The sequence below is a fragment of the Mus musculus genome, chromosome 3 (assembly GCF_000001635.26).
Source record: "Mus musculus strain C57BL/6J chromosome 3, GRCm38.p6 C57BL/6J".
Classification (NCBI taxonomy): domain Eukaryota; kingdom Metazoa; phylum Chordata; class Mammalia; order Rodentia; family Muridae; genus Mus; species Mus musculus.
In genome coordinates this window covers 97,053,737-97,078,437 of record NC_000069.6, presented here as the reverse complement: position 1 = coordinate 97,078,437, position 24,701 = coordinate 97,053,737, and the positions used below count along the sequence as shown (strand labels likewise).

Here is a 24,701-nt window from a genome sequence, read left to right as displayed (position 1 = left end):
GACAGAGGGCATCTCATCCCCTGGAGCTGGAGTCCTGAGCTGCCTGACGCCAGCGGGTGGGGTGGGATGGGTGGCAGGGCGGGGGGGGGGGATCTAACTCCAGTTCTCAGGAAGAACAGCAAGTGCTCTGAACCGCTGAGCCAGCGCCCTAGTCCCCCAGGCTTGTGCATGTGGTTTGATAGATAAAATTGTATTTTCATGTACTCTTCAATTTGTCATTTTGAAGATAATCTTGAAATTACTATAAATCACCACGTTTTACTTTATGCTTGTTTAAAAATTGAACAAGCATAAATTTGTTACAGGAATAGATGTGACCTGACAAACTGATTTGTCAAACAGACAAACATTTTCATTTCACAGAAACAATTTATATCTTTGAAATGTTTATTAGTGTATTAATAAGTTCACAGTCCCCCTACTTTTTAAGCATTGGGCTTATTAAGAAGATAAGAAATAGTGATTGGATTAATTTTTAAAATGTATCCATGAATAAAGTATGCTAATGTTTTATTGATAAGGTAAAGTCTGATTTATATGTTTACGATGAAGAGTGTACAGGAAGTCAGTGAGGACTAGATATGATATTGGAGAGAGAGCACGCGCTTGCAGACACCTGTGTGAACAGTCAGAGAGGATGAGCCGCCATGAGAGGGGAGTCTGGACAATCAAGCTTCAGGGACAAATACGAAGAGCTAAAGCAAGACAGGTAAGAAACTAATAAGATAAACATGGACTGGGGGAATGTCCCAGGGTCCCACTTCCAGATGATGAGCCACAGGCAGCTAAGGATTGCTGACAGAGGGGGATTAGAATTCCCCAGGGATGAGTCTCTAAATGCTCATCCGATCCAAGTGGCCAGCCTTAGAAACATGTACACAAACGACATGAACTCAGCAGGTTGCATTTATACATTAATTCACACAGATATACACACTCCCTCTAACACACACACACATGCGTGCACACACACACACACACATATGCAACAGTAATAATTAAAGAAGACCTGAACCTGAGAGGGTGGGGAAGGGACATTGGTTAAGAAAGCTGCAATCAATATTTACAGATAAAGCACACAGAAGAGAGTGTGTTCACAGTGCAATGGTATACAAAATATGCACAGCAGAAATAGCATGTAATTAATCTTTGTTGGGCGTTTGCGACAAGTCAGGCACTCCAGTAGTTATTTCTTCCTTTCTTGGCTTCTTTACTGCAGTTCCATTTATTTAACAGAAGAAAAATTACGGCATCTTTCTGCCATGACTCCAACCTTCTCCCATTGTATTATACATAATTGCATGAAAGTATATTTTTTAAATATATCAAGGCCCTGCCAGGATGTGAATGTGGGTGCTTTCCTCAAAATAACTGAAAGACATTTTTTTTGAATGACTGGTACCAACTTTTTGTCTCAGCCCAGAGCACTTTCTCAGGATTTAATTCTGGAACGCACTGCCTTATTCATTGTTAAATGTGCAGGAGGTGATCGCATTCCCCTCGTCTGCATCTCCCAGGATTAGTACAGTTTTGTCAGCCTGTATTGTAAGCTGTGTTCTTTCAACTCACTTTCCTTGAATTTATTGAATGGCCATAGTCAGGGTTGAAAGCTTTAAACTGTGACCCCAGAGGAGGTCAAACTGTGAACACACTTGCTTTTGTTTCCTTGCAACCTGGAGGATCACAGACCAGAGATTAAGTAGTTTTAAAGAGCAAAGGTTTGGAGATAAGGTTGTTTGAGACACACTCAGCCCCATCTGTAGGTGGCACCACCACCTAAGGCAGCTGCCACAGGGCGGTCAGGCAGGGTAACCGCACGTAGTTTCGCTTTGATGTGAAAGTGTCCCAACAATAGTCTTTCCAGATTTCTGTCGCCACAGAGTTTTATCATGATGTCCCCAGTCAGAGAAAATGAGCTTTTGTGGTTTAATATTTAATAAGACTCAAAGCTTGGCAGAAACCCCGGAATCCATGTGATATGGACCTGTGACTTCCTGGGCTTATCTGTCTGTCTGCCACACACAGTGCCTGAAGAACTGCCACGATACTATCTTCCTAAGTTCGTTTCATTCTTCCCTGAATCCAACACACAGCTAGAACCCAGATTTGGTAATCCACAGACGCAGAAATGGAACGGGCCGGCCCGGAGAGAGGCACGGTCTTGAGGTTCTGACTCAGTCAATTTTCTATTGAGTCATTTTCCATCTGTTTCAACTCTGTCAACACACAGGGCCACTGGGGACAGCCACTTGACTCTTGGAACTTGGGCTGAGGGTGTGGTTGCTGTGGCAGCTGCTGCCAGAGTGCGACTAGATGGGGGCACAGCCTCAGCTGTGGTGAAGGTGACAGGCAACTGCTGTGGCCCCTCCCACTTTCCTGTTCATTGAGCATCCTGGCAAAAGATCCCACGTTGTTGCGTGGCCTCCTGGAGAAGCAGCTGAGGGAGGAGGTGTGGGAGAGGGAGGAGGGCTTGTGGTACTGTCACTGACTGCTGTGTCCAGGGCTGGCTAGGCCTGGTATTCACAAGTAGCACACAGCGGAAGGCATCCAGGAAGGACATGCAGAGGTGAGGTGCTGGCTGGAACCGCCTGTTAATTCTTCACATTTCTTCTGCTCAGAGTGGTTTGCTCCTGAGTAGGGGTCCAGCGGAGCCTTGGAGCACTATCTCATATAGCCTATAGAGATGATTGTACAGTCATGAGAACCCAGCGACCATCTGTGGGCTGCTACATTGCAAAGTCATCCCTGGATGGAAGGAGACTCCAGGCTGATAACAGTAAATCCCCCAGACCTGAAATGAGAGTTAAGAGGACATTCCCATTTTATTCACTCCAGAGACCTTTTCATAGAGTATGCAACCAAGTGCGCATTTATTTTTAAAAATCCTTTTTGGAGAACTTCATACGTGGGCCCGTTGTCCCAGATGATTATTATTGTACCCCACATCCTTTACCTGCCAACAATGGTACCTTGGGCAAATCACCCATCTAAGTGGCTGTTTCCTCACCTGTGAAGTGTAAATAGTCAACCTGCCTCAGAAGGCTCTTGGGAGAATTGAGAGATTATTCCAGGGGCATGTTCAGCACCGGGTATGGTAGCTGCGATTATGATCTTTGCTTAAGAGTTTGTAACAAGTAATACATTTGTGTGATTTTACTGCCAGAGAAGTAGTCATTGTCTACAATCTTTTTAAAAATGGCTATTTTTATCATTTATAATTATGTGTATCTGTATGGGTCTGTGAATGCAAGTACCTTAGGGTTTCATTGCTGTGATGAGACACCATAACCACAACAACTCTTATAAAGGATGACATTTAATTGGGGCTGGCTTACAGGTTCAGAGGTTCAGTCCATTATCATTATGATGGGAAGCAGGGCAGCATCTAGCAGGCATGGTGCAGAATGAGCTGAGAGTTCTACATCTTCATCTGAAGGCTGCTAGGAGAAGACTGGCTCCCATGTGGTTAGGAGGAGGGTGTCATTACCCACCCCCACAGTGACATAGTTCCTCCAACAAGGCCACACCTCCTAATAGTGCTGATGCCTGGGCCAAGCGTATTCAAAACACCACAGTAAGTATCCATAGAATTCAGAAAATTGTGTCAGAGTTCCTGCTTCTGGAGTCACAGGTGGTTGTGAACTGTCCACTGTGGATACTGGGAACTGAACTTGGGCCCTCTGTAAGAACAGTGCCCAAGCTCTTAGCTGCCAAGCCGTCTTTCCAGCCTCTACTGTCTACATTCTTAAAAATGGGACAGACAGTAATGTTAATCAATGGGATCACAAAGAAAACCTTCAGTCAGAACTCACCAAGGTCTTTCTCCTGAGCCATCTGCACCCAGACATGGTTCATCAGAACCCAACAACCGAGTCACGTTGTAGACAATGCTGAAAGTGGCATAAAGTGATTGCAAAACAAATCACTCACGATGGCCAGCACATTGCTTAACCTAATGCACTAGTATTCTTCAAGTGGCAATGCAGACAAATAGCCTAGCCAAGAAAGGATAAAGGCAGCCACTAGAGTGAGCTGCATCCTGCATGACTGCTCCCAAGATGACCCTCTGCTCTCTCTGCCCCCCTTTGGGTAAGGAAACAAAGCTTCTCGGTCTACTCTGACAGACACCCGAAGGTGTGTCTGGTACTGTTCCTCGATGCAATTTTCTTCTTTGAAGCTCAGACCACCACCACCCCACCCCCTGGAGATCAGACCCTCTTACATGAATACAGAGAGAGCATGTTTTCTAACTGCCCATCTTAAGAGACGTGACACAAAAGGCAGAAAAGACAGAGGATCAAATGTCAACAGTCTCTCTGCTGGATTGGCAGCCATTTGGGCTCCAATATCCCATAATCATACTAGTAAATTTGAAGAGGGGGATAAAAGGCAGTTGGGAGTAGAGGAAACAGAGTTCCCATTTATGCAGCTTTTGCGGTTTATAACGATTTTGTAAGTATATCCTCACTTGAACCTCTCAGAGGCTCTGGAAACAGGGGAGCCATGGCCATTCCATCTCTGACGAGGAAAGTAGAGTTGGGGTTGTAGCTCAGAATGAGAGCATTTGGGTGTCCTTTGTGAGTCCTGGGCTCATCCCCAGCACTACCAAAAACAAAGGAAAAGTCTGCCTGAACTCTGAGTGACCAACTCCATGGATGGCAGGTCTGCTGGGTTCCCAGCCCGGCTGTGCTGTGAGCTCTGTGTGACCACACAGGCAGGTATGGGACCTTTTAGTGCCCTTGCCTCCTGTATGGCTTGGAGTCATAGACTGTAAATGAATCTTAGTGCTTCTAATGATGTTAGGGCTCTTTTCACCTCTAACTCCATATGCCCTCATCTAGTTAGACTCAGGGATCATCCTGTCCATCAGTGATCACTCTGGCCAAGGACCCACATTTCTGAATGAAGATCTGAACCCTCCTCCATTCTGCTGATATGTCCACACCCACTCCAGACACTGAAAACTCCAGGACCACCCCCCCCACACACACACACACATTTATACTCGTGGATAGAACAAGAACTTTTTTGTTCTTCACAATGCTTATGCTGTGGGGTGGAGGGGTCTTAGGCTTGGGGCTGGGGCTGACCTTAGAGGAGATGGACACAGAATGTCTTTTCCTCCAAGAGTTGGGCTTTAAAGGTACCCAAGTCCTGTAAGGTTAAGGTTCTGCGGTTAGTGGCACTCTGTGTTGAATGGGCTTTGGTGGGACAGCCTTACTCTCTGTCTTAGTTGAAGTTTCTATCGATGCAACCAAACACCATGGCCGAAAAAGCAAGTTGGGGAGAAAGGGTTTAATCCAGCTTATACTTCCACATCACTGTTCATCACCAAAGGAAGTCAGGAGAGGAACTCACACAGGGCAAGAACCTGGAGGCAGGAGCTGATTGATGCAGAATCAACAGAGGAGGGCTGCTTGCTACCTTGTTTCCCATGGCTTGCTCAGTCTGCTTTCTTATAGAACCTAGCACCACCTGCCCAGGGGTGGCCCCCACCCACAGTGGGCTGGGCCCTCTTGCATCGATCACTAATTGAGAAAATGCCTCACAGCTGGATCTCATGGAGGCATTTGCTCAGCTGAGGCGCCTTCCTTTCTGATGACTCCAGCTTATGTCAAGTTGACTCACAAACCAAGCCAGTGCACTCTCCAATTCTTCCGTTCCTCTAAAGCAGGTATTTTAAGTTTTGTCAGATGTAGGTTAAAGAACACAGGCTTATTTTAGCTGCAGACTGTCCCCTCTTGGCTATCATTCCTAACTCTGCACTCACAGTCCTTAGCCCAGAGGCTGGCTATAGCATTGCTCAATCAGTGATTGCGGATAGCTGCTCTTTGGACTTGCTTCCATGGTTAAGTGCCTTTTTCTCCGAAGTCTTCACAGGCTAAGCAGCTTCAGCCTCCAATACCAGGGCCAGAGCAGCAGTAAAGGGTGCAGTGTCGGTCATGGTGGATAAAGTCCTGGTGTTTTAATGTTGACACACCAGGCCTTTCTTCAAACTGCCAACCTGGCCGCTGGACTGGGAGGGGTGTCTTGGGGGGCGTTTCTTATCTAGTGTTGACCTCCCTTAATAGAGTGTGGGGGCATTGTGTGGAACTTGAAAGAGAGACCAGCACACCCTGGCCTCAGGGCAGTTGTTCGTGGTTTTTGAACATTTGTAGAATCATTTAAGAAAAAAGTTCCATAAACTCAGCTAACAAGCGTGGGAAATTCATCAAGTTCTTATTTTGTTAATTCCGTGTTTGCTTTCTGTGAGCACGCAGCATGCTGGGAGAAGCAGGCGTTTATAAATAGCTTGTATAGTAGGCAGCCAGATAAGCGCCAGAGGAGATACATCACATGCAAATGTGTTGCCTCAGGAGACAGTTTCATTGGGAAGTCCCAAAGAGCATTTTGGAAGGGGTATGAGATTAGAACTGCGTTGTCTTTTTAAAAATGTAGGTCTTCCGCATCGGCTCAGAGAAAGGGAAGGCTCTGAAGAGGGGGAGAAAACCAGGTACAGGTGCAGCTTGGGCCAGAGGTGGGGATAGTAGAAGCATCCGGCGTAGCGTGTTAGCTCTGGCTTGGGCCAGCCAGAGGTGGGGATAGTAGAAGCATCCGGCGTAGCGTGTTAGCTCTGGCTTGGGCCAGCCAGGGGTGGGGATAGTAGAAGCATCCGGTGTAGTGTGTTAGCTGCACTCTCCATTGCTGTGTCAAGTGCCTGACAAAGCGACCTGAAGAAGGGTAACTTTTGGATTACAGCCTTGAGAAGATGCAGCTAAAGCCACGACAGGGAGAAATAGGCAGCTGGCGGGTGTGTCCCCTCTGAGAGAAAGCAGAACAGAGATGCTCAGCTCAGCTCAGTTTCTCCTACACATTCCGTGTGGGACCCATAGAATGGTGTCATGGACATTCAGGGTGGGTCTTCTATCATAGACATAGTCAAAGGCTTATCTCCTAGATGATCTTAGATCTTGTCACGTTAACGCTATTAACCACCAAATGTAATGAAGGGCAAAGCTAGGGGGAAATCCATAAGGTAATGTGGGAAAAGCAAGCTTAGGTCTGTCTTTCCTTCATCCCTCCTTCTTTTCTCTTTTAGACAGGGTCTCAAGTACCCCAAGCTGACCTTCAACTCCTCTTACAGCCAAGGATGACCATAAACTTCTGTTCTTCCTGTCTCCCCCTCCAGAGTGCTGAGATTATAGGAGTGTACTACAGAGCTAGCGATCCAATTCAGAGCTCCATGCAAGCTAGGCACACATTCTACCAACGGAGCAACATCCTCAGCATGCATTGTAGGAGTGTTGAGTATATTCCATGAAAATCCAGTGAGGGAGTTGGAGGAGAAGGTGCCACGGCACGCCAGGTTTGTGTTTCAGGAGGCTCACAGGGATATCAGGCTGGTGGATGGACTCATCCTGGATGGTGAGAGATGGGTGCGAAAGCACTAGGCAGAATGTACAGGCAGCCTGCAGGACACAGCATGGAGTGCCTGCTAAAGGTTTTAACAGTTCAGACACGCAACTCTTTAGAGCAGATTCTCTGTTAGCAGAGACGCTTTGGGCTGCTCTTGCAAGCATTTCAGTGGCTCCCTGTGGCCTGTTGGATCATGCCCAAGCTTCCTAGACTGTCTTTCAAGGATCCATTATCTTCCTCCTTTATGGTTCTCCCTACTGCAGTCAACAACAGACTCTCACAATGAAAATATTTAGGTCTTTTTTTTAGGCCAAGTCAAACTGCTCACGGTCTCCAGCTTTGCCTTAGTTTATGGTCCTGAAGGTCCTCAGCTGAGGTGATCTGATATAAACCTCAGCCACTCGGTCACTCAGCCACTCATATGTAGGTAAACGCAGGCTTGGATGCTCACCTTGGCCTCCCCCTCTTAAGTTCAATAATGTTTCATCCTGCCAGGGCTCTGTGGGCCTCACACCGCTCCAAGCCATGACAGATTGTTATAACTCATGCAGGCTCCCAGGGGAGAGACCAAGATGAAACAGAGTGGGTGAGGCTCATCCACATACTCCTCTCTGCCTCTAATTCAACCATTTCTGCTTGGCTTCAGGGGCTCTATATATGAGTTTATGGGAGAATACATTTGAACAATTTCGATGCTGCAAAAGAGGGCTGTGAACACAGTCACCCACACCAACTTCCTTTTGATTGAAAAATGAACAAAAGAGGTAGAAGGAGTTTTCCATCTATTTGTTTCTAGACAGGCACCTACAGGAGCACGGAGGCACAGTGGCAGGGGCTTAAGCAATAGAAATAGGAACCTTGCCCTAGGGCCTCAAAATCCCACTGCCTGTTCCCAGGTACAGCAGTTGCTCTGTGTTATATATTTTGAAAAACTTTGGAATCCTTGAGTCAAAAGGTGGTGGTCCTGGGAATCTTTACTGGGCAGGAGATGGTGAAGAAACCCAGGAAAGCCATGATAGGGATGTGCCGTGTTTGAGGGTGAGGATGGTTCGGCTGGGATGACTTCAAGGACCCACGACAGGAAAGCAACCTTCCCGGCTACCACCTGGGCCCAACCCTCTCTTGAAAAGGTCTAATAGAAGATTCGTTGCTCTCAGAAGTCGAACAGTCTTCCAAGACACCTGCTCCTCACAGACAATGTTGGCGCCAGGGTTTATTTTTGGCTTTAGATACAGCCAAGCCTGCTCTATCCTTGGCACAGATGGAAAGAGGCTGTAGGCCAAAGCCGGAGTAGGAGTTTGCCTCATGAGAGGAAAACACCCAAAACTGCTACGCTCCCAACCTCTCCTCATCTCTGAGACAGTCTCCCTCATGCCAGACTGAAAGAAAGCATGCCCATGAGTACAGAGGGGGTGCCTATGAGTATAGAGGAGGTGCCCATGAGTTCAGATGGGGTGCCCATGAGTGCAGAGGGGGGGGGTGCCCATGAATGCAAAGGGGTGCCTATGAGTACAGAGGGGGTAGCATCAGTCTAGAGAGCTGCATCTTACAACTGATCTCATTGGTTGCTGGGGCTGCCTCACCCCAAGTGTATTCAGTCAGTCAGCTCCACCTCGTCACTCAAACTACACTATGTGACCTCCTCCTCTCCTGACCCAAGGCTCGAATCATGACCATTCAGTTTTCCAATGTGCCAACCTGTAAGAGTAATGACATGAGACCACCTGTGTCAGAATGTCTGTCAGAGGCAATGCCAGAGCCTTGTTTTTCCTCATCCACAAACCAAATGTTTTTTGGTGTCTATCATTCGTTCGGTGAGTACTTATTTATTGCCTTAAGTTATTATTTGCTAAACACTGATGTCAGTGCTTATACTGATCTCAGGAATATAGTAATAAGAATTCCAAAGCCTTCGACACAGTAGAGTTTATATACTAACGAGGAGACACATAACATAGCTGTTCCCCGAAGTATTTCCGAGATGATAAGGGTGCATTGCTCCGTTAATAAGTGACAGGTTGAGGGGGGCAATAAATAAATATGGGATATGGTGGAGTTGGAAGTGATGAAAGTTAAGATGGAAATTTTATCATGGCCTATTAAAATTTCAGTTGTGGGGCTGGAGCGATGGCTCAGCAGTTAAGAACCACTGCTGCTCTTCCAGAGGGCCTGGGTTCTGTTTCTAGAACCTACATTGAGTGGCTCGCAACTCTAGCTCCAGTGTATCTGGTGCCCTCTCCTGGCCTCTGTTGGTACCTGCATGCTTTTACACACACACACACACACACACACACACACACACACACACACACCACAACTAAAATAAAAAACAAATCTAAGAAGCTAGATTTCAGTTACATGCAAGGACATGGGCTATGAAAAAGATCAACTTGAGTTATTGCTTTCTCACTTCAACCTGTGGGTATTCTGGTGGTCTTTGAGCAGCCTCCAGTACGTTGGGAGAAACATATGAATAAGGAAGAAAAAAAAGGAAGGGAAGAAGGAAGTCAAAGAGAAATTTGTGTGCTACTGACCACGAATCAGGCATTTATTAAGTCGGCATGTGATGTTCTTCACAGGATAGTGGACAGAGAAGGGGAGAAATCTATATACAAATGGACGTCTACTCCAGTAACCAAGCTGTGTCCTCTGTGATAAAGAATCCAACACAATCAGCCTCCTGGGCGCGGGTTGAGAGTGGCACTTTTAGGCTCTAGTGCTGTATTGAAGACTCAAGGTTAGTTACTGCTCCAAGTATGCTGAGTTCTCAGCAGAGATGTGGCCAGGTCAACATGAGTATAAGGATGTCCATGTCAGTGAACCTGTAAGTGTTAATCTCAAATGCACATAATCTCACTGAGAAAATATCAGGTGACCAGGAAGAAGACCACAACTCACAGAACAAGACACTTCGTTCCCTGTTAGAGAGACTTCCACACTGTGGATGCTTAAGAGAGCATTTTCATGGAACAAACGGATTTGTTCCTCCTGGACCCGTTACAAGTATTCATAGACTGTTTCCCCACAAACTCGTCAGTTAATTCTTTCAAGTTTCCCCATCCAAACCACCAGCCATTGTTGATGGATCGGTTTAAATCCGCTTTGCAGGGCATTCTCTTTCTAGATAAGATGTATTTCACAAGTCCACTCCACGCTCTGACAATGGAAGGATTTCCCTTTCCCATAGTTCCCCAGGGCTGCCCTTTAAGCAGTTCAGTGACAGCAGTTCACTCACTGCTGCTGTCTGCATACGGCATTGGATCTGTCTGTTGCCAGGGTTTTTTTAAGTTGAGACCAAGGGTAGGAGCTGCTACAACTGAAATGGACTACTTGGCTTTATAGGATTTGATTAGGTCTAGACACTATAGCAGTGCTTAGCCACCAGAGGCAGAGTGGGGACAGTTACCATGAAGGGCATCAGGGTCAGAGACATAACCAGGTTTGACCCCTTTGAATTTTGGGGCTGAAGATGTGGATGAATGGTTAAGGGCATCAGCTGCTTTTCCAGAGAACCCGGGTCGATTCCCAGAACCCACATGGCAGCTAATGACCATCTGTAATGCCAATTCCAGAGGTTCCAATGCCCTCTTCTGGTCTCTATGGGCACCAGGCATGAATGTGGTGCAGACAGACATGCAGACAAATGCTGATACATACTCAGTTTTAAAAAATTCAATGAATGGTTAAACTCAGTATGAGTCCCCCAGAACAACTTAAAAGAGCAGCTTGATCAATTCCTTCCTGGCATCACCTCTATCACACTCTCCTCTCGCTGCCCCTCCCTCACTGGCTCCCTGCTCCCTTCCCAAGTTGTCCCCTGCCTACTTCTTATGTCTTATACATAAAGAGGAAACACGTAATAGTTCTTTCTGAGTCTGGATTGCTTCACTTTATACAGTGGTCTCCAGCTCCGTCCATTTCCCTAGAAATGACAGAATTATACTCTTCTTAAAGGTTGAATTAAGTTTCACTGTGCTTTGTATCACATTTATTCTTTGTCATGTGAAATGATAATGGACACCAAGGCTGATTCCATAGCCTGGCTGTTGTGAATGTTGTCATAATAAACATGGATGATCCAGCATCATCTTAGTGAGATGACTTAGGTTTCTTTGTGTGTATTCTCTGTTGTTAGATAGCTGCATCCTAAAGTAATTCTGTTTTAGCATTTTGAGGAAGCATTGCACTGATGCCCATGGTGAGTACAGCAGTTTACATTCCCACCAGCAATGCATAAAGCTCTCTCCAAGTCCTCACTGACCTCTGGAGCATTTTTCTTTTCCTTGATGATAGCTATATTAGTCAGAGTTCTCTAACAGAACAAAACTGATTGTGTGTTCATGCATGTGCAAATGAATGTGTGTGAGTGTGCATGAGTGTCTGTGTGTGTGTGTGTGTGTGTGTCTTATTTTCTGATTGGCAGGATGTGGTCCAAGTACTCCAACAATGGCTGTCTTATGATAGGTAAGCCAAAACTCTAATAGTTGTTTAGTCCGTGGGTTGGGTGTCTTCAGTCCCAGTCTGGTTCTGGAGTCTGGAAGACTCCTGGAGAACTGCTGGTCTTCAGTCTGAAGTGGAAGTTTCTGAATGTGTCATGTGATGCAGACTCACACGATGTTTTACTGAGACAAGACCCATGGGAGGACATGTGAGCCTGGATGCGTGGAAAGAGTATGTTTAGGACTCAATGAACAGTGATGGCGCGCTTGCATAGCTAGCCTTGCAAGACTTTGCTGATCTTCACTTTGTTGAGAGAAGTATGGCAGAGAACTTCTCCTGGCGTCACAGGCTGGTCCTGGTTCCTCCAGCTGACTCGTGCCAATTTGGCGGAGTTTGGTGGTTTTTGCTGGATCGTGCCACTCTCAACCCGCGCCCAGGAGGCCGATTGTGTTGGATTCTTTATCACAGAGGACACAGCTTGGTTACTGGAGTAGATGTCCATTTGTATATAGATTTCTCCCCTTCTCTGTCCACTATCCTGTGAAGAACATCACATGCAGACTTAATAAATGCCTGATTCATGGTCAGTAGCACACAAATTTCTCTTTGACTTCCTTCTTCCCTTCCTTTTTTTCTTCCTTATTCATATGTTTCTTCCAATGTACTGGAGGCTGCTCAAAGACCACCAGAATACCCACAGGTTGAAGTGAGATCCAGCCAATTTGGTGGTTTCTGCTGGATCGTGCCACTGCCCACTGCCGCTGATTCGTGTTTTTTATCCTCACACTACTAAACTGGACTGCTGGTATCCTGACAAATGGAGATTAGAGTCTCCCCAAAGAACTACTTTTAAACAGGTCCACATATATCTTGTCTCCCCTACCTTTGGACAGTGGGCTAAAAGGGGTATCAAAGCATTCGAGAACCCTTATTAAAAGTAGGTTTTTAAAAATCTAAGCTTACTTCAGTCTACCTTGGAAGCTTGAAGAAGTCGGATTTAATGTTGGCTGAGGTAACAGGATAGACAAATTCGCCAGTGAGCTTGTGGGCATCAGGTAAAAACAAAGCCTCCTTCCTCCATGTCCTTCTGTGTGTGCCACCAGAAGGTAAGGCCCAGATTTAGGGTGGGTTTTTGTGCTTCTAATAATTTTATTAAGAAAATCCCTCACAGGAGTGCTTGGAAGCTTGGATTTTAGTATATTCCAAATGCAGTCCAGTGGAAAACTAAGATTGGCCATTTATTGATTGGATTTAATGGTTATGTTATTTTTTTTTGATCTCTTAATATAGTCTGCATACAAATCCCTTGGTTTTGTTGCTGGCAAAGATGTCATCTCCCTCTATAAGTTGTGTTTTCATTCTGAAGATGTTTTCTCTCTTATGCAGGAATTTTTAATTCCATGCAATCTCATGTGTCAGCTCTTGGTTTTATTTCCTGTGTTCCTGAAACACTTTCCAGATAGTCTTTGAGTACGTTCATATCTTGTAGTATTTTTACCTATGTTTTCCCCTGGAAGTTTCAAAATTTTTCAGCCTTACAGGTAAGGTCTTTGGTTTAGTTTGAGCTGATTTTTATGCGGGCTTAGCCACTACACCACATGTACCCCTGGACCATTATGACTTCATTGCACAAGTGTTCTTGTGTTTCAGTGCAGCACCCAAACACATGCTCTGTTTGATATTTTCTCAAGCTTTAGGCTCTAAGAATATAGACAGACACAAAGCTCTGAACTCATCGCAAAAGATTGTGTCTGAGTATTATCTCAGTGTCTCTTCTTCCTTGATGACTCTTAGGTACCGTTTCTGTATTCCACTCTAGGAATAGTTCCCCAGGAGACTCCCACGCGGGCAACCCGTGCTTTGGGCTATCATCCATCTCTACAGGACAGGCTCACAGGAGGCAGATTATGTTTGTGGTTTTGATGCAGAACCTTATACAGAACTAAAGGATCAAGCTTGTGTCCTCAGAACACTTGCCAGTCAGAGCTCTTCTGTGCCTGTTTCTTTAACATATTAAGATGTCTGTAGGGAGACGGGGACAACTTATAGCAGGCCAGTGCTTACATTCATATCAAATCCCTCCCTCTCTGACTGTCTAAGGTAGACAAAGCAGAAGGGACCTCATTAAAGCTGGACCCACCATAGGTCAAAACAACAGACTAGAAAGAGACATGAGAGTCTAACCACCTCTGCCCCAACCCCCAACTAACTTTGAGGCTTTAGAAAACACACTTTGTTGTCTCAACTTCTGAAAGGGGAATAACGGTAACAGCAGTTTACCCGGCTGTCATTTCGTCCCTGCAGCACGTATCCCAGGGTGCCTGGCCTGGGCAGTAGCAGGGTTTCTGATTGCAGCTCTGCTGCCAAGTCTAACGCAACTGGGACACTTTGGGCAGCTCGTGCTGGGTGGAAACTCCAGGAGCAAAGGTCTCAACTGAGGAAAAACTGTTAACTAAAAATTAAAATAAGATAAAAAACAAACAAACAAACAACTAGGAGGCATCTTTTAAAAGCTGTCTGCAGGGCTGGTGAGATGGCTCACTGATTGCTCTTCAGAAGGTCCTGAGTTCAAATCCCAGCAACCACATGGTGGCTCACAAACACCCATAATGAGATCTGATGCCCTATACTGGTGGGTCAGAAAGCAGCTACAGTGTACTATGTATAATAATAAATAAATCTTAAAAAAAAAAGCTATCTGCAGATAATCAGGGAAACATGAGTGGCTGGACTGTTAGGCCACCATGGAGTTATGGGGCCAGGGTGGCATAGATGTCTTCTCTAGAGGAGTTAGATACTGCTCCTCTGTCTTCCAAACAAAGAGACAAGAACTCTAAGAAGTCACATAAAGACCAAAGTTGGACTCTGCCACCAAGTCTGCGAAGTCAAGACAACCAAGCCTAAGCACCCTGCTGCTGTGAAACCAGGACAACTAAACCTAAGCACCCTGCTGATGTGAAGCCAGGACAACTAAGCCTAAGTAAGCACTCTGCTGCTATGAAGCCAGGACAACTAAGCCTAAGCACCCTGCTGCTGTGAAGCCAGGACAACTAAGCCTAAGCACCCTGCTGCTGTGAAGCCAGGACAACTAAGCCTAAGTACCCTGCTACGTTGGTGGGTAGAAATGCTCAGAAGCTGGACAACCACAAGGCAGTGCTCCCAGAAGTCAGTGGACTTCTCAGCATCAGATGACTGCTCAGCACCAGAGTTCCAAAAGGTTTGCTCTTTTCTGGAAAATAAGAGTTTCATTTTTATTGCTGTAGTCCCTCCCAGTTCCAGAAGCCGATGGCCCCTGGGTGAGAGAGAGAGGGTGACAGTAAGAAATGTCAGGTGTGCTGACTTTCCAGGGTTCACTTGGTGAGTCACAGGTATTTACCTCAGCTGCCCAGCTGGGTGGGAAAGGAAAGCTGGCGCGTGGATGGAGAGTGTTGGAAGCAAGAGGGACAGATTGGCAGGGTCTAAGTAGGTGCCAGGGAGAGGAAACAGAAGAGGCCGTGTTTGAAAAGCCAGAGGTGTTTCCCTTTGAAAGCTTAGCTGCCACACAGAGCCATTCTCTCTACACCCTGACAGGTCCCAGACCAGCTGTCAGAGGGCACCTTTCTCTCTCTCTCACCGCTCAAGTGCCCTGGCCGTCCTGAGCTCAACACCTCCACACTCTTAGCCCTCCTGCCAGAGCCAGAGGGGAGAGAAAAGCCACCATGACCTTGGCCACTTTCCACTGCCAGAAACCACTCCAGGCAAAAAGCTGATGCATGGCTCAGCCTGTAAAAGTCCTCACCTTGAAGCCTGAGTTCTATCCCCAAGATGCACGTGAAAGGAGAGGACTGTAGGCAGCCGATTCTCACAAGTTGTCATCAGACTACACACACACACACACACACACACACACACACACACACACACTGGCACCGAGACTTTCTTTCACCATCTTGTGGGCACACACAAACACAGACACAGACACACACACAAACACACAGACACACACACAGACACATGCACATACTCTTTGTCTCTGTCTCTGTCTCTCTCTTTTTCTCTCTCTCCGTCTCTCTCTCTCTCTCTCTTTCTCTCTCTCTCTCTCTCTCTCTCTCACACACACACACACACACACACGCATGCATGAACACAAAAAAGTAAATACGTGTTTTAAATACCTATAGTCTGATATAAATATTAAGATAGTGCCCCAATAAGTGGGTGTGGATTTGTGATTTTTAACTTAACTAAATTTTTGAGAATATTCTGGGGTAAAGTAGGAAGGGGAGACTCACTTCTTTTATATCCCCCCCCACTTCCAACTGAAAAATTAGAAAGGAACAAGCAGCCACTGAGGGCTATCAGTGTGGAAGGGGGTGTGAAAGTGCAGGATATCTCCCAAAGTCATGAGAACAGCCACAGGCTTAGACTGTCCCCAAGGAAGACTCCAGATGCACTGCTGGGAACAGAAGCTCTTTGGAAAGAACCATTGCACAACCAGAGTGTGTGCTGGACAGTGAGCACGTTCTGGGATTCATGGATGTTTCTATCTGCGCCATGTCAGTAGACACAAGCAGCCAGAGGCAGGAAGACCATGTCATTTTAAAAACTAGTCTGTTGGGACTCAGGAGATGGCTCAGTGGCTGATAGCTTGTACTGCTCCTACAGAGGACCCCAGGTCAGCTCCTAGCACCACACCAGTGGCCCACAGCCACCTGTAACTCCAGCTCACAAGGGACACAATGCCTCTGGCTTCCACAGACACCTGCACTCACATGTACACCACACAGACATACCTCATACATGTAGTTAAAGTTGTGGGATGAAAACAAGTCTTTAAATAGAACTAGCTTGTGTACCAAGTGAGGCAGCAGAAACACATAGAAACCTAAGGCATCGAGGACAGCTTCAAGTTGGTAGAGGTTTGCAGGCATCTCTTACCAGCCCCCTCTTGTCCTAAGTGCGGTGTGACACGGACTCCTGTAAAGGTGCAATCACACAAACTGATGTAAGGCATCGTGAGAGGCCCTACAGACCCATGTAGAGGCAGGACAGATACTTCAAACATCAAAATTATTTTTGCCTGCACATATATACTTGTTGTTCAAGTGAGGTAATAATTCTCTGGCCATGGCTTGCACTCAATGACGTTATATTGAGAAGAGCTAGATTCCAAACAGCTCTAGCATTTGAAAGAGACCGAGGCAGAGGCCGGTGTGTTGATTTATCATTAGTGTATGCAGTTCTAGAGACAAGAGTGGGCTCAAGAGGAGAGAAGTGAAAGCAATAGGAAGATGCAACTAAGCCAGGTATTGTCCAAGTGGGGTTAGCTGATCAGTCCAAAGGCCCTGTACCCCAAAGAAACCCTGTGGGTTAGGGTAAGTATTGCCAGGGTAGTGGGACCAGTGGTAGTATAGGGCTTCTGCCCCCTCCCACCCCAGTAGTCAGAGGTTCAACCCATCTTGCTTTGATTCCTGCACATTTAGGTTGCTCATGTGTTAGTACAAGCCCTGATCTGAGCCCTACCACAGTGTCATGGGGAAGGTTCCTGGTGAGGACAGGATCTGTCCCATTGCTCCTGTGTAAGGTTGAGTAGGGTAGCTGGGGCAGGAGGGGGTAAGGTGGGAGGACAGGAAATGAGACTGAAAGGGGTCTGACATACTTATTACCTTCTTGATGGATAGTGAGCAATGTGTCTTTTATCTCCGAATCCCCATGTCCTGGTGCTCTGAGGCACAGAGCAAACTCACATCTAGTTTTTGTTGAATGAGCGAATGGATTCAGTTTTGTTGAGTAAATGACCCCTGAGAACTTCTCGTCTCTGGCCTTCTGCTGTCATCCCCACCCATCCCCAGCCAGCTCCTGGGTTTCCACGATTGGAGTCCTGCCTTCACTCCTAGCTCCTGAATGGCCACTCTCCCAGCTTCTGGGTCTGAAAGGCTGTCACCTTTAGTCTCTCTGAAGCATGGCTCCCCACAGTCCCCAGAGAAAGTCAGTTTCTAGTCTTTCAAAAGTATATCATCCTCGTGGCCTCTGCATCTCCTTCAGTTCCTCTCAAAAGTTCTCTCAGATTCTGAAACAAACCATTCCACTCTGTCATTTGTTTTGCTGGGGGTGTGGTATGGCGCGTAGTGTGTATGGTGTGTGGTGTGGTGTGGTGTGGTGTGGTGTGGTGTATGTGGTGTGTAATGTGGTATGTAGTGTGTTGTGTGTTGTGCTGTGGTATGTGTGTGGTATGGTACGTGTGGTGTGGTATGGAGTGTGGTATGGTGTAGCATGGTGTATATGGTGTGTGGTGTGGCATGTGGTGTGATATGGTGTGTGGTGTATGTGTGGTGTGGTGTGGTTATGGCATGGTGTGTGTGGTGTGGTGTGTGTTATGTGGTGTGTGTGTGGTATATGTGGTGTGTGTGTGATGGGGGGTGTAGGGTGTGTGCGTTGTGTTGTGGTGTGGTATGGTGGGTGATGTGGTGTGTGGTGTGGTGTGATTATGGCATGGTATGAAGTGGTGTGTGGTGTGGTATTTGGGTGGTATGAAGAATAAACTTGTATTATTTTCTCCAACTCAAAAGTCTCCCTTGACATAACAAAATCACATTCCTTTTTCAAAGCCACCCAAGTACAACCCCCTCTTCAGAGCTCTTCCTGAATATGTGTCCTCCCCAGGTCCCCCACCCCACCCCCTGCCTTGCTCTGAGAACCAGCAGGTGCCCTTTCCCCTCTTGCCCCACCGAGCCCTTCTCCCTTGTAATGCAATCGGTCCTGAAAAGTCCTGAGTGGCTCAGGTCAGACTGCCATCCTCCCAGGTGATGGCTGCCCCCACACCCTGACCTGTGGTTGAGTAGACCGCTGTTCACACTCACCACACAGAAGGTGTGTGCAATACCAAGGGGTGCAAGCCAGCCTCCCACCCCCTCCAGTGCACAGCCATTTCCAGAGTGCACAGCCAGCAGAACACCTGCTGCCACAGTCGTAGCCTGCATCCAGGATGGCGCCTCTTGCTAACCTTATTCCATTTAAGGGTGCGGTCAAAGCTCAAGCAAAGAGAAATGTTCTCAAGTCTAAGCTCAGTGGACGTGGGGAGAGGCGGCTCCTGGAAGCCACCCAGGGTGGCACCAAATTTAGTCCAAAGATTGAATATAAATATATGAAAATTTTATTTTAAAAATAACATGGTAACACTAAAATAGCTCACAAAGGAAAGAGAATGAAAGCAACCCCCCTGGAAGACCCCGTCACAGCTGCTTTCACTCGTGTGGCTCCAGAGCTTTTGTTGTTGTAAGTGCCTACTTTAACATGCTGACGCATGCTGTACACATAATGTTCTGGCTTCCCTTTCCCCCTGAGAATATGTGATAAACATGTAAGAGAAAGACAACATAGACAGAGATGTGGGCTGTGGCGTGGGCTGGCTGAGTAAGTCTGGGTCTTCCTTGAGTCTCAGTTTTCCTCATCGGTGAAGGTTCAGCGAGCTCATGGGATTATTGCGAGGATGAAATGGTAACATGTAAAACCTCGTCCCAGGGCCCAGCAAACCATAAGGATTAACTGCAAGTTGGTTTCATTACCGTTACTGAAATCAAGTTGACCTTCACCCAGCCAGGTGGAGCCTACACATGTTTTTATGCTGGTTTTCAAGTGCATACCTTCAAATCGAATACTTAAAAGCTTAAGGCTCTCCAGACTCTGTCCCACCCCACTTAAATGGCAATCCTAGGAAGGTATAACATAACTTCCTACCCAGTCCTGAGCCCCTTGTTGCTTGGTTTCACCTTGAGGGCCTTGGCTAGGCTACAGAGCTTGAGAAAATGAACATTCCCCGAAGTCTTCAGACATGAGTCTTCTCTCGGGGGGAGGGGGGGACCCTGGTTATCAAGTATCATGTCTCCAAGGGCCTTGAATCCGGGTAATGGAAAACTTAGCCAGGTAAGGGTGGGAACAGAGGAACTTGAGCCTTGTTACCAAACCATGACCTCCCCAGGGCTATAGGTGAAGGAGTCATTTCAGAGTACCATTGAGCTTCATGACAAAACAGTCTCCTCATCTGCTACCATGGCTTATCGAGGTGCCTGGAGCTCTCACTATTGGTCGGTCCCCTGTTTAGTTTGATGGTTCAGCAGCATATTACAGGCAACTGCATCTTACAAACATCTCCACCTTGCACTGCACTGAGGCTCTGAACTGTTAAATGCTTAGCTTGGCCCACATCTGTCTTCCTCCACTGAGTCTGGAGATGAACCTACAAACTCAGATCAGGGGCTGTGGTCCCTGGCTGCTCAGGTATGTTCAGACATGCTTGCCTGCCTGGTGTCATGGAGAGCTTCTACAGCCTGACTTCCCTGATGCACCCACATCCCCGCTGCCCACTGTGTGCTTGAGGGCTCATGCTTTGACTTCTCTAATGCCAAGGCTACTCTGGAACACACAGTAGGTCCTTTCCCATCTCCTTTCTGCCAATCAGCCCTGGTATCACCCTGGGCCTGTAGCTAGGTTTGCCCTGGAGCAAACCCATCTCCCTTCCTATGCCCACTCCAGGGAACAAGCCTAGCTTTGAAGACCCAAGAATGTAGTAAGAGTGGAAATAATCATCACAGCTTTAAGTGGGATATCTTTTGTTGGTATTTAGTTGCTTTCATTCAAATCTTTTCTAAATGTTCCTTTATTTGCTTCCGTGAAAAGCTGTCTGTCCCTTGAGGTTTTTCCAGAAAAGAAGATGTGTGTTTGGCAGGAATGGAGGCCAGACAGCTCTGGTGTCTGTGCCACTTGAATTGTGTATCTTTCAAAAACAGTAGGCTTAACTGAAATAAAGCACAACTGTATTTTGGAATTTCCTAGAAGAAATTTGGATTCCCTACCAGGCTTGTCAGCAGCTGGCTTTTCTGCTGCCAGATGTGAGTTTTGACACTACTTCCCCAGAAAGGACTTCTTCCCACTCCATCTGTCTACACCCACTCCACAGCCTTGGTCTGCCACCAGTTTGTTTCCTTCGTGGTACTTAACATGATTTGAAATTCTGGAACCTCTCTGTTCACTTGTGTTACAGGCCCTTCCCTCATTACAAGCTAGAAAAGGCACGGGCCATGTCTGCTTTGTGAAGCTGTATTTCTAGAGCCTGGTACAAGGCCTGGTCAGAGCAACTGTGCACTCAGCACTCAGGCAGTGGAAGCAGGAGGATCAGGAATTTAAGATCATCTTCAGCTTTATAGAGTTGGAAGCCAGCCTGGGATACATGAGCCCCTGCTTCCAATGAATGGACAGCCAAAAATTGTTAAATGTAAGTTTTTCTCCTTCCTAATTAAAATAATGATAAAAATTTGTAGTTTCTACCAGTGCCTGATGACTATCAAGCGACCCACAAGAAAGCTCCCACCGCACTCCTTCTGCTTATCTCTCATTTTCAAGGTCTGCTTACTATCAAGGGCCACTATGAGGCTGACCGCAGGGCTTCCAGGTCCTCCTGCAAAGGGCACTCATTTTGGAAGCTTCCCCCAGGCTCACTATTGTTCTCTTGTGCATATGATGAAAATAATTCTCCAAAGAATCTCCAAAGTACCTACAACCAGCCTTGTTTATCTCTCTGCTGTCACATTTGCTGTTTAAAACCAAAACCAAAACGAAAGCCAAAACCACAACCACAACTACAACCACAACCAAACCAAACCAAACCAAAAACTCCTGAGACTCATCACACTCTGACTGATAGGAGTGAGGCTAACATCTAATCACTAAGTACTTGCTGGCCAGTGGAATGAAACGCCAGTGCTAGAAATTATTATTTTAAAGATTTTATTATTTTATTATTTATTTCTGTGTGTATTGTGTGTGTGTATGTGCACACATGTGTGACTGCCTGAAAAGACAAGGACACCCTATACTCTGGAGTTGGAGCAACGGATGGTTGCAGCCACTGGATGTGGGTGCTGAGAACCAAACTTAGCAGCAATCACTCTTAACTGCCAAGCCATCGCTCCAGCCCAGGTAGAAACTCTGACATTCAAGGAAGAAATTAAGGGAAGGGACCCGAAGCGCCTGAACTCAGAGTGTGTTTGCTGTGTGATTAATCAGCATGCGCTCCTGCTGGCGAACCACTGGAAGCTGAGGGAAACTTAAGAGTAGCCAACCACAAGGTGGAATTTCACAAAAGCCACCCAAGCTTTTGTGGTCTGAGCACCATCTAACCATTCTGTGCATAACCATGGTTATACCGCTCTGAGGTGTATTATAGATCCTTTTCCGTGGGAGCCTGCCCTCACCCCTGGACAGGTGTCGGTGAACACTAAGTCTCGTTATGCACGTGATAAGGATGTATCTGTCACATCTCTTTAAAAGAGCTTGCCCTCCGTGACAACCAGGATCCGTGGACAATGATGATGATGGCGCTTGTTTGTTTTTCCTAGCCCTTGTTTCTTTCTTTCAGCAACCATAGCCTATCTGGTGGCAAAGGGCTAAGGTGGCCTTTGACCCTTGTTTGGAGCATGAATTATTTCACCATTTTTCTTTTCTATTTATTTATTTATTAAATATTTTCTTTATATACATTTCAAATGCTATCCCGAAAGTCCCCTATACCCTCCCCCCGCCCTGCTCCCCTACCCATCCACTCTCACTTCTTGGCTCTGGCATTCCCCTGTACTGGGGCATATAAAGTTTGCAAGACCAAGGGGCTTCTCTTCCCAGTGATGGCCGACTAGGCCATCTTCTGCTACATACGCAGCTAAAGATACGAGCTCTGGGGGTACTGGTTAGTTCATATTGCTGTTCCACCTATAGGGTTGTAGACCCCTCCAGCTCCTTGGGTGCTTTCTCTAGCTTCTCCATTGGGTGCCCTGTGTTCCATCTTATAGCTGACTGTGAGCATCCACTTCTGTATTTACCAGGCACTGGCATAACCTCATATGAGATAGCTATGTCAGGGTCCTTTCAGCAAAATCTTGCTGGCATATTCAATATTGTCTGGGTTTGGTGGCTGATTATGGGATGGATCCCTGGGTAGGGAAGTCTCTGGATAGTCCATCCTTTCGTCTTAGCTCCAAACTTTGTCTCTGTAACTCCTTTCATGGGTATTTTGTTCCCTATTCTAAGGAGGAATGAAGTATCCACCCATCGGTCTTCCCTCTTCTTGATTTTCTTGTGCTTTGCAAATTGTATCTTGGGTGTTCTATGTTTCTGGGCTAATATCTACTTATCAGTGAGTGCATATCTAATGACTTCTTTTGTGATTGGGTTACCTCACTAAGGATGATATCCTCCAGATACATCCATTTGTCCAAGAATTTCACAAATCCATTGTTTTTAATAGCTGAGAAGTACTCCATTATGTAAATGTACCACATTTTCTGTATCCATTTCTCTGTTGTGGGGCATCTGGGTTCTTTCCAGCTTCTGGCTATTATAAATAAGGCTGCTATGAACATAGTGGAGCATATATTTCACTATTTTTTCAAAGACGTGTGACCTCATTCAGAGGCCCGTGAGAAACCACTTCACAGTTAGAGAACCCTTCCTGGACCTCAGTTTCCATGACCACAAAAAGTGGGAGGGGGGAGAATTTAAAGCTGTTTCACAAAGTTACCTTTGAGGTCCCCATTTTTCTACTTTTCTTCTTTTTCTCTCCTCTGTGGGGTGTGTGTGCAGGTGCACACGTGTGGAGAGAGGACAACCTCAGACGTCATTCCTCAGGAGCCATTCACCTTGTTTACTGAGCCGTGGTTGCTCACCAGTCTGGAGCTGGCCAAGCAAGCTAGGCTGTCTGGCAGGTGAGCCCCAGGGACCTACTTATCTTCACTGCCGCAGCACGGGGACTACAAGCATATGCCACCAGGCCCCATTTTTCATTAAAATAGAGGATCTGTGGCTAGAACTCAGGTCCTCACACTTGCAAGGGAAACACTTTACCTGAGCCAAACTCTGTCCCCAGCTCAGACCTCTGAGTGCAGGTCTGCTCTCTTCCGTGTTCATTTGTTTGTATCGCTTTCTGGAGACTTGTGGTTCTTAGAATCAAAAGAAGCTGATAATCCTAATTGTATCAGTGTGTGAGCGTGTGGTGCATGTGACTGGGTGTGCTGTGAGAGGGTGTGTGTGTATATTTGGTATACATGTATGAGTGAGTGTGTATGTGTGAGTCTACATGTTTGGTATATGTACCCAAATGTTTGGTGTATGAAAGTGTGTGTATATGTGTGTTTTGTGTACGTGTGATATATGCGTGTTGAGTGTGTGTTGTATTTGTGTGGTGTGTGTGTTATATGGAAGTGACTATGCAGTGTGTGTGTATGTATATGTGACTGTGTGGTTGATATGTGTGGTATATGGTGCAGGATATACATACATAAACACAGGAAAACATAAAGAGAACATAAGGTATCCTGCCCTATCACCCTCTGTCTTCTAAATTCAGAGCTAGGCTCAGCATCCTTGTCTCGCCCCACCCCCAATCCCCTCTGTCCCCCAACACACACACACAGTGCTAGGTTTACATGCTAATAATGGCCATGCCTAGCTTTATATGCAGGTGCTGGGGATTTGAACTCAAGTCCTCAGGCTTGCGTATCAACTGCTCTTGTTTACTGAGCCATCTCCTGGGTGCACCTTAATTGTGTCCTTTATGAGTTCATTTGTTCACTTCAGGTAGATCATGCTGTGAACTCCAAAAGAGGAAGGCCTAGAATTATCCCTTAATGCTTTGGGTTCCCCATCACTTTATATTGAAAATAATAATAATTGTTCCTCAACTGTAAACTCTTATGCCTGCCTGAGAGAATCTGTTCTTCTCTTCCTATGCAGCCTCTCACCTCACAGCCTAACGGAGCAGGCATCCCTAGATGGATTGACAGGTGAGTAACAAAACTTCAGATGTGAAGTAGCTCACTGCTGGCCAGGAGGAGGCCAGC

The 24,701-nt window shown here is 46.4% G+C and overlaps 2 long non-coding RNA genes across 2 annotated transcripts in view; one reads left to right on the top strand and one right to left on the bottom strand.

Moving 5' to 3' along the window:
* Positions 1 to 24,701, top strand: part of 4930573H18Rik (RIKEN cDNA 4930573H18 gene) — a 46,130-nt gene that overhangs the window by 14,348 nt on the left and 7,081 nt on the right. Inside the window, exons 2-3 of the long non-coding RNA NR_152120.1 lie at positions 23,446 to 23,567; positions 24,595 to 24,644. This is a non-coding gene — a long non-coding RNA (RIKEN cDNA 4930573H18 gene). The remainder of the gene's footprint in view (positions 1 to 23,445; positions 23,568 to 24,594; positions 24,645 to 24,701) is intronic.
* On the bottom strand, positions 2,418 to 4,285 carry Gm31120. The gene is made up of 2 exons (XR_375878.1): positions 3,813 to 4,285; positions 2,418 to 2,791 (listed from the first exon to the last, which is right to left on the bottom strand). It is a non-coding gene; the product is annotated as a predicted gene, 31120 (long non-coding RNA).